This window comes from Somniosus microcephalus, chromosome 4 (genome assembly GCF_052327205.1).
Source record: "Somniosus microcephalus isolate GS21.2 chromosome 4, FLI_Smic_1.0, whole genome shotgun sequence".
Taxonomy (NCBI): domain Eukaryota; kingdom Metazoa; phylum Chordata; class Chondrichthyes; order Squaliformes; family Somniosidae; genus Somniosus; species Somniosus microcephalus.
In genome coordinates, this window is record NC_140990.1 from 27,699,102 (window position 1) to 27,712,555 (window position 13,454).

Below are 13,454 nucleotides of genomic sequence, written 5' to 3' on the forward strand. Positions count from 1 at the left end.
GATTCCCCACTACCGAGGTCAAACTGACTGGCCTGTAGTTGCTGGGTTTATCTTTACACCCTTCTTTGCACAAGGGTGTAACATTTGCAATTCTCCAGTCCTCTGGCACCACCCCCGTAACTAAGGAGGATTGGAATATTATGGCCAGTACCTCCGTGATTTCCTCCCTCAATTCCCTCAGTATCCTAGGATGCATCCCATCCGCTCCTGGTGATTTATCTACTTTAAGTACAGCCAGCCTTTCTAATACCTCCTCTTTATCAATTTTTATCCTATCAAGTGTCTCCACTACCTCCTCCTTCACTATGTCTATGGCAGCATCCTCTTCCTTGGTGAAGACAGATGCAAAGTACTCGTTTTGTACCTCAGCCATGCCCTCTGCCTCCATGTATAGGTCTCCTTTTTGGTCCCTAATTGGCCCCACTCCTCCTCTTACTACCCTTTTACTATTTACATGCCTATAGAAGGCTTTTGGATTACCTTTTATAGTGGCTGCCATTCGATTCTCATACCCTCACTTTGTCCCTCTTATTTTCTTTTTCACTTCTCCTCTGACCTTTCTATATATAACCTGATTCTCAGTTGTATTTACAACCTGACATCTGTCATACGCACTCTTTTTCTGCTTCATCATATTCTCTAACTCTTTCATCATCCAGGGAGCCCTGACTTTCCCCCTAGTGGGAATGTCCCTCAACTGTACCTGAACTATTTCCTCTTTAAAGGCAGCCCATTGTTCCACTACAGTTTTGTTGCCAATCTTTGATTCCAGTTTACCCGGGCCAGATCCGTTCTCATCCCACTGAAATTGGCCTTCCCCCAGTTAAACATTTTTATTCTAGATTGCTCCCTGTCCTTTTCCATAGCTAATCTAAACCTTATGATACTATGATCACTGTTCCCTAAATGTTCACCTACTGACACTTGCTCCACTTGACCTACCTCATTCCCCAGAACCAGATCCAGCAATGCCTCCTCCCTCGTCGGGCCGGAAACATACCAATCAAGAAAGTTCTCCTGAGCACTTCAGAAATTCTTCCCCTTCTCTGCCCTGAACACTATTACGATCCCAGTCTATATTAGGATAGTTGAAGTCCCCCATTATCACTACTCTATAGTTCTGGCCCCTCTCTGTAATTTCTCTGTAAATTTGCTCCTCCATATCTTCCCCACTATTTGGTGGTCTATAGAATACACCTAGTCGTGTAATGGCACCTCTATTATTTCTGAACTCTAGCCATATAGATTCTGTCCTTGACCCCTCCAGGACATCCTCCCTCTCCAGCACTGTAACATTCTCCTTGACCAATACTGCCACACCACCTCCGATCTTTCCTGAACACTCTATAACCAGGAATATTTAATACCCAATCCTGCCCTTTTTTGAGCCAGGTCTCAGTTATTGCCACATCATATTCCCATGTGGCTATTTGTGCCTGCAGCTCACTGACCTTGTTTACTACGCTTCGTGCGTTCACATACATACACTGTAAACCTATCTTAGACCATCCTGTATTCTCTCTTAGTTTGACCTCACCTAATACCTTACTATATCTTACTTTAGTGCCCTCTGTCTCTCCCAATCCTGTGAGCACTTTATTTCCCCTTTCTAATGTTTCATCCTGGTGCCCATCCCCCTGCCAAATTAGTTTAAACCCTCCCCAACAGCACGAGCAAACCTTCCCATGAGGATATTGGTTCCGGCCCTGTTGAGGCGCAAACCTTCGGGCCTGTACAGGGCCCACATCCCCCAGAACCAGTCCCAATGCCTCAGGAATCTAAAGCACCTTCTCTCCAACCACACGTTCATCTGCTCTATCCTATTTCTATACTCACAAGCGAGTGGCACCGGGAGTAATCCGGAGATTACTACCTTTGAGGTCCTGCTTTTTAATCTCTTTCCTAGCACCCTAAAATCTGCCTGCAGGACCTCATCCCTCTTTCTACCTGTGTCGTTGGTACCGATATAGACCATGACCTCTGGCTGTTCACCCTCACCCCTCAGAATATTCAGGGCCCGGGGCCAGGGGAGGCTGTGGGGCTTTAAAAGAAAAAGAAAGACTTGCATTTCTATAGCGCCTTTCACGACCACCGGACATCTCAAAGCTCTTTACAGCCAATGAAGTACTTTAGAAATGGAGTCACTGTTGTAATGTGGGAAACGCGGCAGCCAATTTGTGCTCAGCAAGGTCCCAAAAACAGCAATGTGATAATAACCAGATAATCTGTTTTTGTTATGTTGGTTGAGGGATAAATATTGGCCAGGACACCGGGGATAACTCCCCTACTCTTCTTCAAAATAGTGCCATGCGATCTTTTACATCCACCTGAGAGAGCAGACAGGGCCTCGGTTTAACGTCTCCGCTGAAAGACGGCACCTCCAACAGTGCAGCACTCCCTCAGCACTGCATTGGAGTGACAGCCTAGCTTTATGTGCTCAAGTCCCTGGAGTGGGACTTGAACCCACAGCTTTCTGACTCAGAGGGGACTTATTCCCCTTATTGGACACAAGGCTCTTTGTCTCACAACGCAATGTCTCAGATTTTAAAAATATTTCATTCACCAGAAAAAGATGAACTACAACATTAAATAAATCTCGAATGAAAAGTTTGTATCAGTGATGATGACCATGAAACTATCGGATTGTGTAAAAACCCATCTGGTTCACTAATGTCCTTTAGGGAAGGAAATCTGCCGTCCTTACCCAGTCTGGCCTATTGGTGACTCCAGACCCACAGCAACGTGGTTCGCTCTTAACTGCCCTCTGAAATGGCCCAGCGAGTCACTCAGTTGTATTCAGAAGGCGGCTCACCACCACCTTCGAGGGCAATTAGAGATGGGCAATAAATACTGGCCTTGCTGGCGATGCCCACATCCTGTGAATGAATAAAAACACACAGTGGTCAGCTTCAGAACATAACAATTAGGAGCAGGAGTCGGCCATTCGGCCCCTCGAGCCTGCTCCACAATTCAATAAGATCATGGCTGATCCTCGACCTCAACTCCACTTTCCCACCTGATCCACATATCCCTCGACTCCCCTGGAGTCCAAAAATCTCTCTCAGCCTTGAATATACTCAACGACTGAGCATCCACAGCCCTTTGGGGCAGAGAATTCCAAAGATTCACAACCCTCTGAGTGAAGAGATTCCTCCTCATCTCAGTCTTAAATGGTCGACCTCTTATCTTGAGACTATGCCCCCTAGTCCTGGAATCTCCAGCCAGGGGAAAACAACCTCTTAGCATCTACCCTGTCAATCCCCCTCAGAGCCTTGTAAGTTTCAATGAGATCACCTCTCATTCTTCCAAGTCCCATCAAACAGTCCCAGGGCAGGTACCGCACAGGTTAGATACAGAGTAAAGCTCCCTCAACACTGTCCCATCAAACACTCCCAGGACAGGTACAGCACAGGTTAGATACAGAGTAAAGCTCTCTCTACACTGTCCCATCAAACACTCCCAGGGCAGATACAGCACAGGTGAGATACAGAGTAAAGCTCCCTCTACACTGTCCCATCAAACACTCCCAGGGCAGGTACAGCATGGGTTAGATACAGAGTAAAGCTCTCTCTAAACTGTCCCTTCAAACACTCCCAGGGCAGGTACAGCATGGGTTAGATACAGAGTAAAGCTCCCTCTACACTGTCCCATCAAACACCCTCAGGGCAGGTACAACACAGGTTAGATACAGAGTAAAGCTACCTCTAAACTGCCCCTTCAAACACTCCCAGGGCAGGTACAGCACGGGTTAGATACAGTCACTGACACCAATCTCCTCCTGTCTGATATAAACCAACCCCACAGTCACTGACACCAATCTCCTCCTGTCTGATATAAACCAACCCCACAGTCACTGACACCATTCTCCTCCTGTCTGATATAAACCAACCCCACAGTCACTGACACCAATCTCCTCCTGTCTGATATAAACCAACCCCACAGTCACTGACACCAATCTCCTCCTGTCTGATACAAACCAACCTCACAATCACTGACACCAATCCCCTCCTGTCTGATATAAACCAACCCCACAGTCACTGACACCAATCTCCTCCTGTCTGATATAAACCAACCCCACAGTCACTGACACCAATCTCCTCCTAATAAGACCATAAGAAATAGGAACAGGAATAGGCCACTTGGCCACTCGAGCCTGCTCCGCCATTCAATAAGATCATGGCTGATCTTGGGCTCAAAACCACTTCCCCGCCTGCTCCCCATAACCCTTCACTCCCTGATGTTGCAAAACCCTGTCTATGTCCACCTTAAATGTATTTAATGACCCAGCCTCCACAGCTCTCTGGGGCAGAGAATTCCACAGACTTACGACCCTCTGAGAGAAAAAATTCCTCCTTATCTCAGTTCTAAAAGGCGACCCTTTATTCTGAAACTGTGCCCCCAAGTTCTAGATTTCCCCACGAGGGGAAACATCCCCTCTGCATCTACCTTGTCGAGCCCCCTCAGTATCTTATATGTTTCAATAAGATCACCTCTCATTCTTCTAAATTCCAATGAGTATAGGCCCAGCCTGCTCAACCTTTCCTCATAAGTCAAACCCTTCATCTCTGGAATTAACCTAGTGAATCGTCCCTGAACTGCGTCCAATGCAAGTATATCCTTCCTTAAACAAGGAGACTAAAACTGTATGCAGTACGCCAGGTGTGGTCTCACCAATACCTTGTACAGTTGTAGCAGGACATCCCTGCTTTTATACTCCACCCCTTTGAAATAAAGGCCAACATTCCATTTGCCTTTTTGATAACTTGCTGTACCTGCATGGTAACTTTTTGTGTTTCATGCACAATGTCCCTCCGAACTGTAGCATTTTGTAATCTCTCCCCATTTAAAAAATAATTTGCTTTTTTATTTTTCCTACCAAAGTGGATAACCTCACATTTTCCCACATTATACTCCATCTGTCAAATGTTTGCCCACTCACTTAGCCTGTCTATATCCCTTTGCAGATTCTTTGAGTCCTCTACACAACTTGCTCTCCCACCCATCTTTGTATCATCCGCAAACTTGGCAACATTACCCTCGGTCCCTTCATCCATGTCATTAATGCAGATTGTAAATAGTTGAGGCCCCAGCACTGATTCCTGTGGTACCCCACTAGTTACCGTTTGCCAACCGGAAAATGACCCATTTATCCTGATTCTCTGCTTTCTGTTAGTTAGCCAATTCTCTATCCATGCTAATATATTACCCCCAATTCCGTGAGCTCTTATCTTGGCAGTAACCTTTTTATGTGGCACCTTATCAAATGCCTTCTGGAAATCCAGCTCCTGTCTGATATAAACTGATCCCACAGGCCCAGAAAGATTAAACTCAGCCCGTTACCTGGATTGGACTTATCTCCATTCCCGTGCCGAGGGGATTGCTGTACCAGACGGGAGGGGCAACATTTGGGGACTCTCGATTCTCCACCAATTCCCATTTCCCTTCTTTCTGGTGGATAATGGAGGTGCCACTGTGTATAATGTGCAAGTCAGTAAGAATTGTCAGCGAGGATTAATCAGCAGTTTCTAATTGGAGATATTAATCCATGGAACTTTTCAGACAATAAATTGTAGATTTTGTACCAAAGGTCAATTTAGGGTTAAAGTAAAATTCATAACTTTGTCAAATAATTTCTTATGAAAGTCCTGAATTATGGGGAAAGATCACAGACAGTGGTTCTTAAAGGGACACTGCAGCCCCAACAATCAATCAGCTATATATCCAGAATATTAACCCTGTAACTGGGCTGGAGTTTATTAACATCAGCAGAAACAAACCCCAACTGTCAGAATGTTTGCAGTCCTGGATGTAATTAACAGCAGCAATAACAGCAGAATCCAACTCCTGCAGTCAAATGTGAACTCGCTGGTGTCTCAGCAGGTTGGATGATCGAAAGAAACCCTTCCCACACACGGAGCAGGTGAATGACCTCCCCCGAGTGTGAATTCGTTGGTGTGTCAGCAGGGTGGATGAACAAGTGAATCCCTTCCCACACACAGAGCAGGTGAACGGCCTCTCCCCAGTGTGAACTCGCCGGTGTCTCAGCAGGTTGGATGATTGAGCGAATCCCTTCCCACACATGGAGCAGGTGTTGGACAATCAGTTGAAGCCTCGTCCACACACACAACACGTGTACGGTTTCTCCCCGCTGTGAACGGTGCAATGTTTTTTCAGGCTGTGTAACTGGTTAAAGCTCTTTCCACAGTCAGTGCACTGGAACACTCTCACTCGGGTGTGTGTGTCTCGGTGCTTTTCCAGTCACACTGATGTTTGAAATCTTTTCCCACAGACAGAACAGACAAACATTTCTCCTTCCACATTCAAAGGTCGAGGATATTCAGGTCCTGATGAATTGAGTGACTCTCAGATCTTGACCTGATGTTTGGTTTGAGTTTCCCGTCTGCAAATCCTCCCCTTCTAATACCCTGTAAAAGGCGTTTACAAAAGTCATCACTGTAAGTACAGGATAGAAATTCAGAACAGACAATTCTACTTTCCATACAACATTCTTTCACACATGGGGATTCTAACCCTGGGACTGTACATGGGGATTCTAACCCTGGGACTGTACATGGGGATTCTAACCCTGGGACTGCACATGGGGATTCTAACCCTGGGACTGTACATGGGGATTCTAACCCTGGGACTGTACATGGGGATTCTAACCCTGGGACTGTACATGGGGATTCTAACCCTGGGACTGTACATGGAGATTCTAACCCTGGGACTGTACATGGGGATTCTAACCCTGGGTCTGTACATGGGGATTCTAACCCTGGGACTGTACATGGGGATTCTAACCCTGGGACTGTACATGGGGATTCTAACCCTGGGACTGCACATGGGGATTCTAACCCTGGGACTGTACATGGTGATTCTAACCCTGGGACTATACATGGGGAATCTGACCCTGGGACTGGACATGGGGATTCTAACCCTGGGACTGTACATGGGGATACTAACCCTGACCCAGTGCATGGGGATTCTAACCCTGGGACTGTACATGGGGATTCTAACCCTGGGACTGTACACGGGGATTCTAATCCTGGGGCTGTACATGGGGATTCTAACCCTGGGGCTGTACATGGGGATTCTAACCCTGGGACTGTACATGGGGATTCTAACCCTGGGACTGTACATGGGGATTCTAACCCTGGGGCTGTACATGGGGATTCTAACCCTGGGACTGTACATGGGGATTCTAACCCTGGGGCTGTACATGGGGATTCTAACCCTGGGACTCTACAGGGGAATTCTAACCCTGGGACTGTACATGGGAGCGCAGCTTTGAAAGAACAAAAGATTTGCATTTCTATAGCGCCTGGTACGTCCCAAAGCAATTTATAGCCAATGAAGTAGTTTTTGGAAGTGTAGTCACTGTTCAGTGTAGGACAGGCGGCAGGCAGTTTTTGTACAGCAAGCTCCCGCAATCATTAATGTGATAAGGACCAGATAATCTGTTTTTTTTTAATGATGTTGATTGAGGGAAAAATATTGGCCAGGACACTGGGGATAACTCCCCTGCTATTCTTCGAAATAGTGCCCTGGGATCTTTTATGCCCACCTGAGAACAGATGGGGCCTCGGTTTAACGTCGCATCTGAAAAAATGGCACCTGTGACAGTGTAGCACTCTCTCAGCACTGCACTGGAGAGTCAGTACAGACTTTTGTGCTCAAGTCCCTGGAGTGGGATTTGAACCCACAACCTTCTGGGACTCTTCTCTTACAATTCTATGGCATGTAAACTCTGAGCTTGGCACTTCCCAGCGACTTCAGGAGAGATGGTGAGAAATGCTCTGTGTGGAGAGTGAGAATACAATAACTGAGACATTGATTGTCTCTCCCGGGCACTAGGACCCGGTTGGAAGCAGACACTGAAGCCCCGCCCACTTTATATAACATAGCCGCGCATGCGCTCTGTTCCACACTGAATCAAAATGGCGTCGCACCGGAACTTTCCGCCCCCGCAGCTGCAAACATAGGATCTTCAGGTTATTATTCGGGACTTGCGGCCTACCCTAGTTGTTTATGAAGCCTCCCCACCTACCTACCGGTCCATTGCTCCCCTGCGCCCACCAATTCTTACCCGCTGCCGAAGCGCGCTTCCGGCTGCTGTTCCTCCGTCTGTCTCCCGTACACCGCACTGCGCATGCTCAATACACCCACCCCCTACCGCGCCTGCACGCTGGGCTCCTGCAGTCTGGGCACATGCTCCACCGCGGGGAATGCTGGGTAACCCCCCCCCCCCATTGAAAGACTAGATTAGTGAATAAGAAACAGGAGCAGGAATAGGCCACTTGGCCCCTCGAGTCTGCTCCGCCATTCAATAAGATCATGGCTGATCTTGGGCTCAAAGCCACTTCCCCGCCCGCTCCCCATAACCCTTCACTCCCTTATCTTGCAAAAATCAGTGATCTTGCTCAGGCCAACATCCCCAGCATCGAAGCTTTGACCACGCTCGATTAGCTCCGATGGACGGGTCAAATTGTCCGCATGCCCGATACAAGACTCCCAAAACAAGCGCTCTACTTGGAGCTCCGGCATGGGAAGAGAGCCCCAGGTTGTTATGTGCATTAATAACTAGTCGATTTTATTAAGTACAGCTAGCTTTTGCTAGACACTTTATTGAGCACATGTGGTCTAGGTACAGTATCTGTAGAGGCCTCCATCTTGACTGCTGCCTTGTGGGTAGCCTAGTGCATCGTGGCTAGCCCACTCTTAGATACATACAGCACCACCTAGTGTACCATTCCAGAATGACAGGTTACTGATCATTGCATCCCCCTTTCTTTGAGGTTAAACAAAATCAGTATCAATCAATATCAATCAATAACAACATAAACATCTTCAACAGTCAATACATTTTCAATGTAGTTTTCTTTGTACTCAAAGATTAAGTCTATCAGGCTTTTTTACTTCACGTGTGGATCTTCTCAGCACAGGTAAGTCTGATGTGTTTTCATGAGAGCCTGTATGTGTATTTGTGTTAGATTGTTCTGGTGGTGAGTGACAAGATTCAGTTGCGGCATTGTCATCGATTTGCTCTTCGATAGTCTCTTGTGTTTTTAGGAGGGAACGGCGGTTCCTCCTGAGAATCTGTCCTTCCTCAGTTCTAACAGTGTATGACCTTGGTCCTACTTCCTCAAGAACTGTAGCTTTCCTGTTCCATGCATCTGGATCCTCAATCCTGACAACATCATCCCTTGTCAATGGTTTCAGAGTTTTGGATGACTTGTCATAGTATGATTTCTGTTTCAGCTTTAACAGTTGAAGTCTCTGTCTCAGTTCCTTACTCTGCTTTTCTTTTGCACAGCAGGGTAGCGTGGTACGCAACTTGCGACCCATTAGGAGTTCAGCAGGTGAAGAACCAGAGTCTAAAGGTGAGGCTCGGTAGCTCAGCAGGGCGAGATAAGGATCAGACTTGCTTTCTGTCGCTTTCTTCAGTAGCTGCTTGAGAACTTGAACACCTTTCTCTGCCTTACCATTCGACTGAGCATACAAAGGACTGGATGTGATGTGTTGAAAGTCATAATGTGCTGCAAACTGTTGCCACTCCTTACAGTTGAAGCACGGACCATTGTCGCTAACGGCAATCCTGGGAATTCCATGTCTGGCGAAGATGGATTTCACATGCATTATGACACTGCTTGCTGTGGTGCTTGAGAGCAGCACCATCTCAGGATAGTTAGAATAGTAGTCAATCACTATTAGATAGTCTTTACCATTTAAATGAAAAAGGTCCATACCAACCTTTTGCCATGGTGCTGTTGGTATGTCAACTACTATCATTGGTACCTTTGCTTGTTTGTTTTGGTGTTTCTGACATGTCTCACATTTGCCTATCATGTTCTCAATGTCCTTATTTGTGCCAGGCCAATAAACAGTGTCACTTGCTCTCCTTTTGCATTTTTCAATTCCGAGGTGTCTTTTGAGCATGTCTTGACGTAGAGACTGTGGAATGACTATTCTGTTCTGTTTTAGTAATAGTCCACTTGCGACACTCAATTCTGACCTTATGTGAAAATATTTTGGACAGGAACCTTTTGGCCAACCATGATGAATGTTCTCTATTACTGTTTGTAATACTGTATCTTTTACTGTTTCTTCTGCTATTTGCTTTGATTTTGTGTCTGACACGGGCAGCGCAGCAGTGACCATACTCACATGAACATCCACGTCTTCTTCAGTAGAGCTCACATGACTCATTGTGCGTGCTCGGGATAGTGCATCTGCTAACACTATGTATTTGCCTGGTGTGTAGATCAGTTCAAAGTCATATCTTTGCAGCTTCATCATGAGTCGTTGAATCCTTGGAGACATCTCATTCAGGTTCTTTTTTATGATGGCAACCAGTGGGCTGTGGTCTGTCTCAACTGTGAAGGTGGGAAGTCCATATATGTAGCCATGAAACTTTTCTAGTCCAACTACCAAGCCTAGACATTCCTTTTCAATCTGGGCGTACCGACACTCAGTATCAGTCATAGACCTGGAGGCATAGGCAACAGGCTTCCAATCTTCACCCTCTGCTTGTAGCAAGACCGCACCTAGGCCATCTTTTGATGCATCCGTTGACACTTTGATTCTTTTTGTTGGGTCAAAGAAGGTGAGTACAGGTGTGGTTGTCAGCACTGTTTTGAGGTTTATCCACTCTTGGTCATGTCTTTCTGTCCATGCGAACTCATTTGTTTTACGTAGCAGGTCTCGCAGACAGGCTGTCTTGGCTGACAAGTTAGGAATGAACTTTCCAATGAAGTTTATCATCCCCATGATGCGTAGCACTCCTTTTTTGTCAGTGGGTCGGGGCATTTTGAGTATGGCGTTTATTTTTTCCATATCTGGCTCTATTCCTTTACCAGATAGATTATCTCCTAGGAAAGTGACTTCCTGGACGCCAAACTGACACTTGGCTTTGTTGAGCTTCAGTCCATTCCGGCGTGTGCTCTGTAGCACTTTAGTCAGTCTCTCATTGTGTTCTTTCAGTGTGGAGCCCCAGATGATGATGTCATCAACAGAGACCCGAACTCCTTCCAGACCTTCAATTATGTGTTCCATCGCTCTATGAAAGATTTCAGATGCAGATATTATCCCGAAAGGCATTCTGAGGAAACAATACCTGCCAAATGGTGTGTTGATGGTGCAGTATTTGGTGCTCTCTTCATCCAGTTTTAGTTGCCAAAGTCCTTGTGAGGCATCGAGCTTTGTAAAGTATCTGGCACCTGACATTTCACTGGTGATTTCTTCTTGCTTGGGAATCTGGTAGTGTTCACGTTTTATGTTTGCATTTAAGTCCTTTGGATCCATGCATATTCTTAGATCATTGTTCTTTTTCTTTACACATACCATGGAGTTAACCCAGTCTGTTGGCTCTTCGACTTTCCTGATGACTCCTAGTGTGGTCATTCTGTGCAGTTCATTCTTGAGCCGGTCACGCAGGGGTGCTGGAACTCTTCGTGGAGCATGTACCACTGGCTGAGCATCCTCCTTTAGCTGGATCTTGTAAGTGAATGGTAGAACTCCAAATCTTTTGAACACACCCTGGAAATTATTCACTACAGAATCCACCGAGTCATCTGGTCTGCTTATGGCACAGTTTATACGGTAGACTCCCTTGACCAGTTCTAAGTCCTCAAGCTTTGTCACCCAGTAGTGAATCAAGTCCTTCAGCCACAACAGAAAACATGAGATGATGCACTTTGTCTTTGACTGCCACTTTAAGTCTGCATACACCTAAGCTATCTATTTTCTGTCCATTATAGTCCTTCAGTAGTACTGACTTTTTCTGTATTTTGGGCTTTTCTTTCATATTGTTAATGTCACTCATACTGATTAAGTTTGCTTTTGCCCCAGTGTCTAGTTTCAATGTAACTAATGTTCCATTTACCTGCAGTGGGATCATCCATTTTTCCTCTTTTACTGCATTAACTTTATGTTCAGCATTGTTAATTCCTGAGGGCTGCACATTTTCTGTATCCATTTTGATATTGTCACATGACACCATTCCTACAAAACATGTCTCACAAATCAGTGTCCTCAATCACATTAACTCGTTGCCCTTTCTTAGTTTTTACTTTTGAAAAGCATTGTTTGGCAAAGTGATTCTTTCCATGACATTTTGTGCACATTTTTCCAAACGCTGGACATTGTTTTAACTGGTGTTTGTAACCACAGCGTTTACAATTAAAAATTCCTTCCTCCGATTGCTTTTCACTTCTGTTCTGCCCATGTTTCTTCCCCTTGTAGGACACAGCACCGACAGCAGCACTTACTGCAATTGCATCATCATTGATTTCACTGAAAGTCTTGGCATGCTTTTGAGCTAGCTCGCTAGCTTGGCATATTTTCACAGCAATTTCCAATGTTAGTTCGGTTTCTCTCAACAGACGTTCCCTGACTTTTTTATCATGAATACCAAACACAATCTGGTCACGAATCATGGATGCTTTCAGCTCAGAGAAATTACATGTCTGTGCTTTCAGTTTCAGATCAGTGAAAAAGCTATCAAAAGTCTCATTTTGCTGCTGTGTCCGAGAACGGAAGTTGTACCTCTCATAGGTTTCATTCTTTTTGGGAGAACAATGTGTATCAAACTTCTTTAGCACATCGTCTAATTTTTCTCTGTTCTCCTCTGGATTAAATACAAATGTATTATATACCTCTATCGCCTGTGGGCCTGCAACCGTGAGCAGCAACGCTATTTTCCTTGCGTCTGGCTTCGTACCGTACCCGATGGCAGCAATGTAGAGTTCAAATTGTTGTTTAAAAGTCTGCCAATTGCAGTCGACATTTCCTGTGAGTTTCAAACGCTCTGGTGGCTTCAAATCCTCCATGTCGCATTGCACAATATTCAGCAGATCTTACCAATCCTGGTACCATGTTATGTTCATTAATAACTAGTCGTTTTTATTAAGAACAGCTAGCTTTTGCTAGACACTTTATTGAGCACATGTGGACTAGGTACAGTATCTGTAGAGGCCTCCATCTTGACTGCTGCCTTGTGGGTAGCCTAGTGCATCATGGGTAGCCCACTCTTATATACATACAGCACCACCTAGTGTACCATTCCAGAATGACAGGTTACTGATCATTACACAGGTGGGCAGAGGAAATGCTTCAAGGACACCCTCAAAGCCTCCTTGAAAAAGTGTAACATCCCCACTGACACCTGGGAATCCCTGGCCCAAGACCGCACAAAGTAGAGGAGAAGCATCTGAGAAGGCGCTGAACACCTCGAGTCTCTTCGCCAGGAGCAAGCAGAAGCCAAGCGCAAGCAGCAGACGTCAACCCAAGCACCCCACCCACCCGCCCCTTCAACCACCGTCTGCCCCACCTGTGACAGAGACTGTCGGCCCCGCACTGGACTCATCAGTCACCTGTGAACTCATTTTTAATGTGGAAGCAAGTCATCCTCGGTTCCGAGGGACTGCATAAGAAGAAGAAGATACTAGTGAATAAGA

The 13,454-nt window shown here is 45.8% G+C and overlaps 1 protein-coding gene and 1 pseudogene across 1 annotated transcript in view; one reads left to right on the forward strand and one right to left on the reverse strand.

Moving 5' to 3' along the window:
• Positions 1 to 13,454, reverse strand: part of LOC147118458 (uncharacterized) — a 78,410-nt pseudogene that overhangs the window by 15,341 nt on the left and 49,615 nt on the right.
• The window catches only part of LOC147118459 (uncharacterized), a 35,336-nt gene that overhangs the window by 11,936 nt on the left and 9,946 nt on the right, over positions 1 to 13,454 (forward strand). The window lies entirely within an intron of this gene.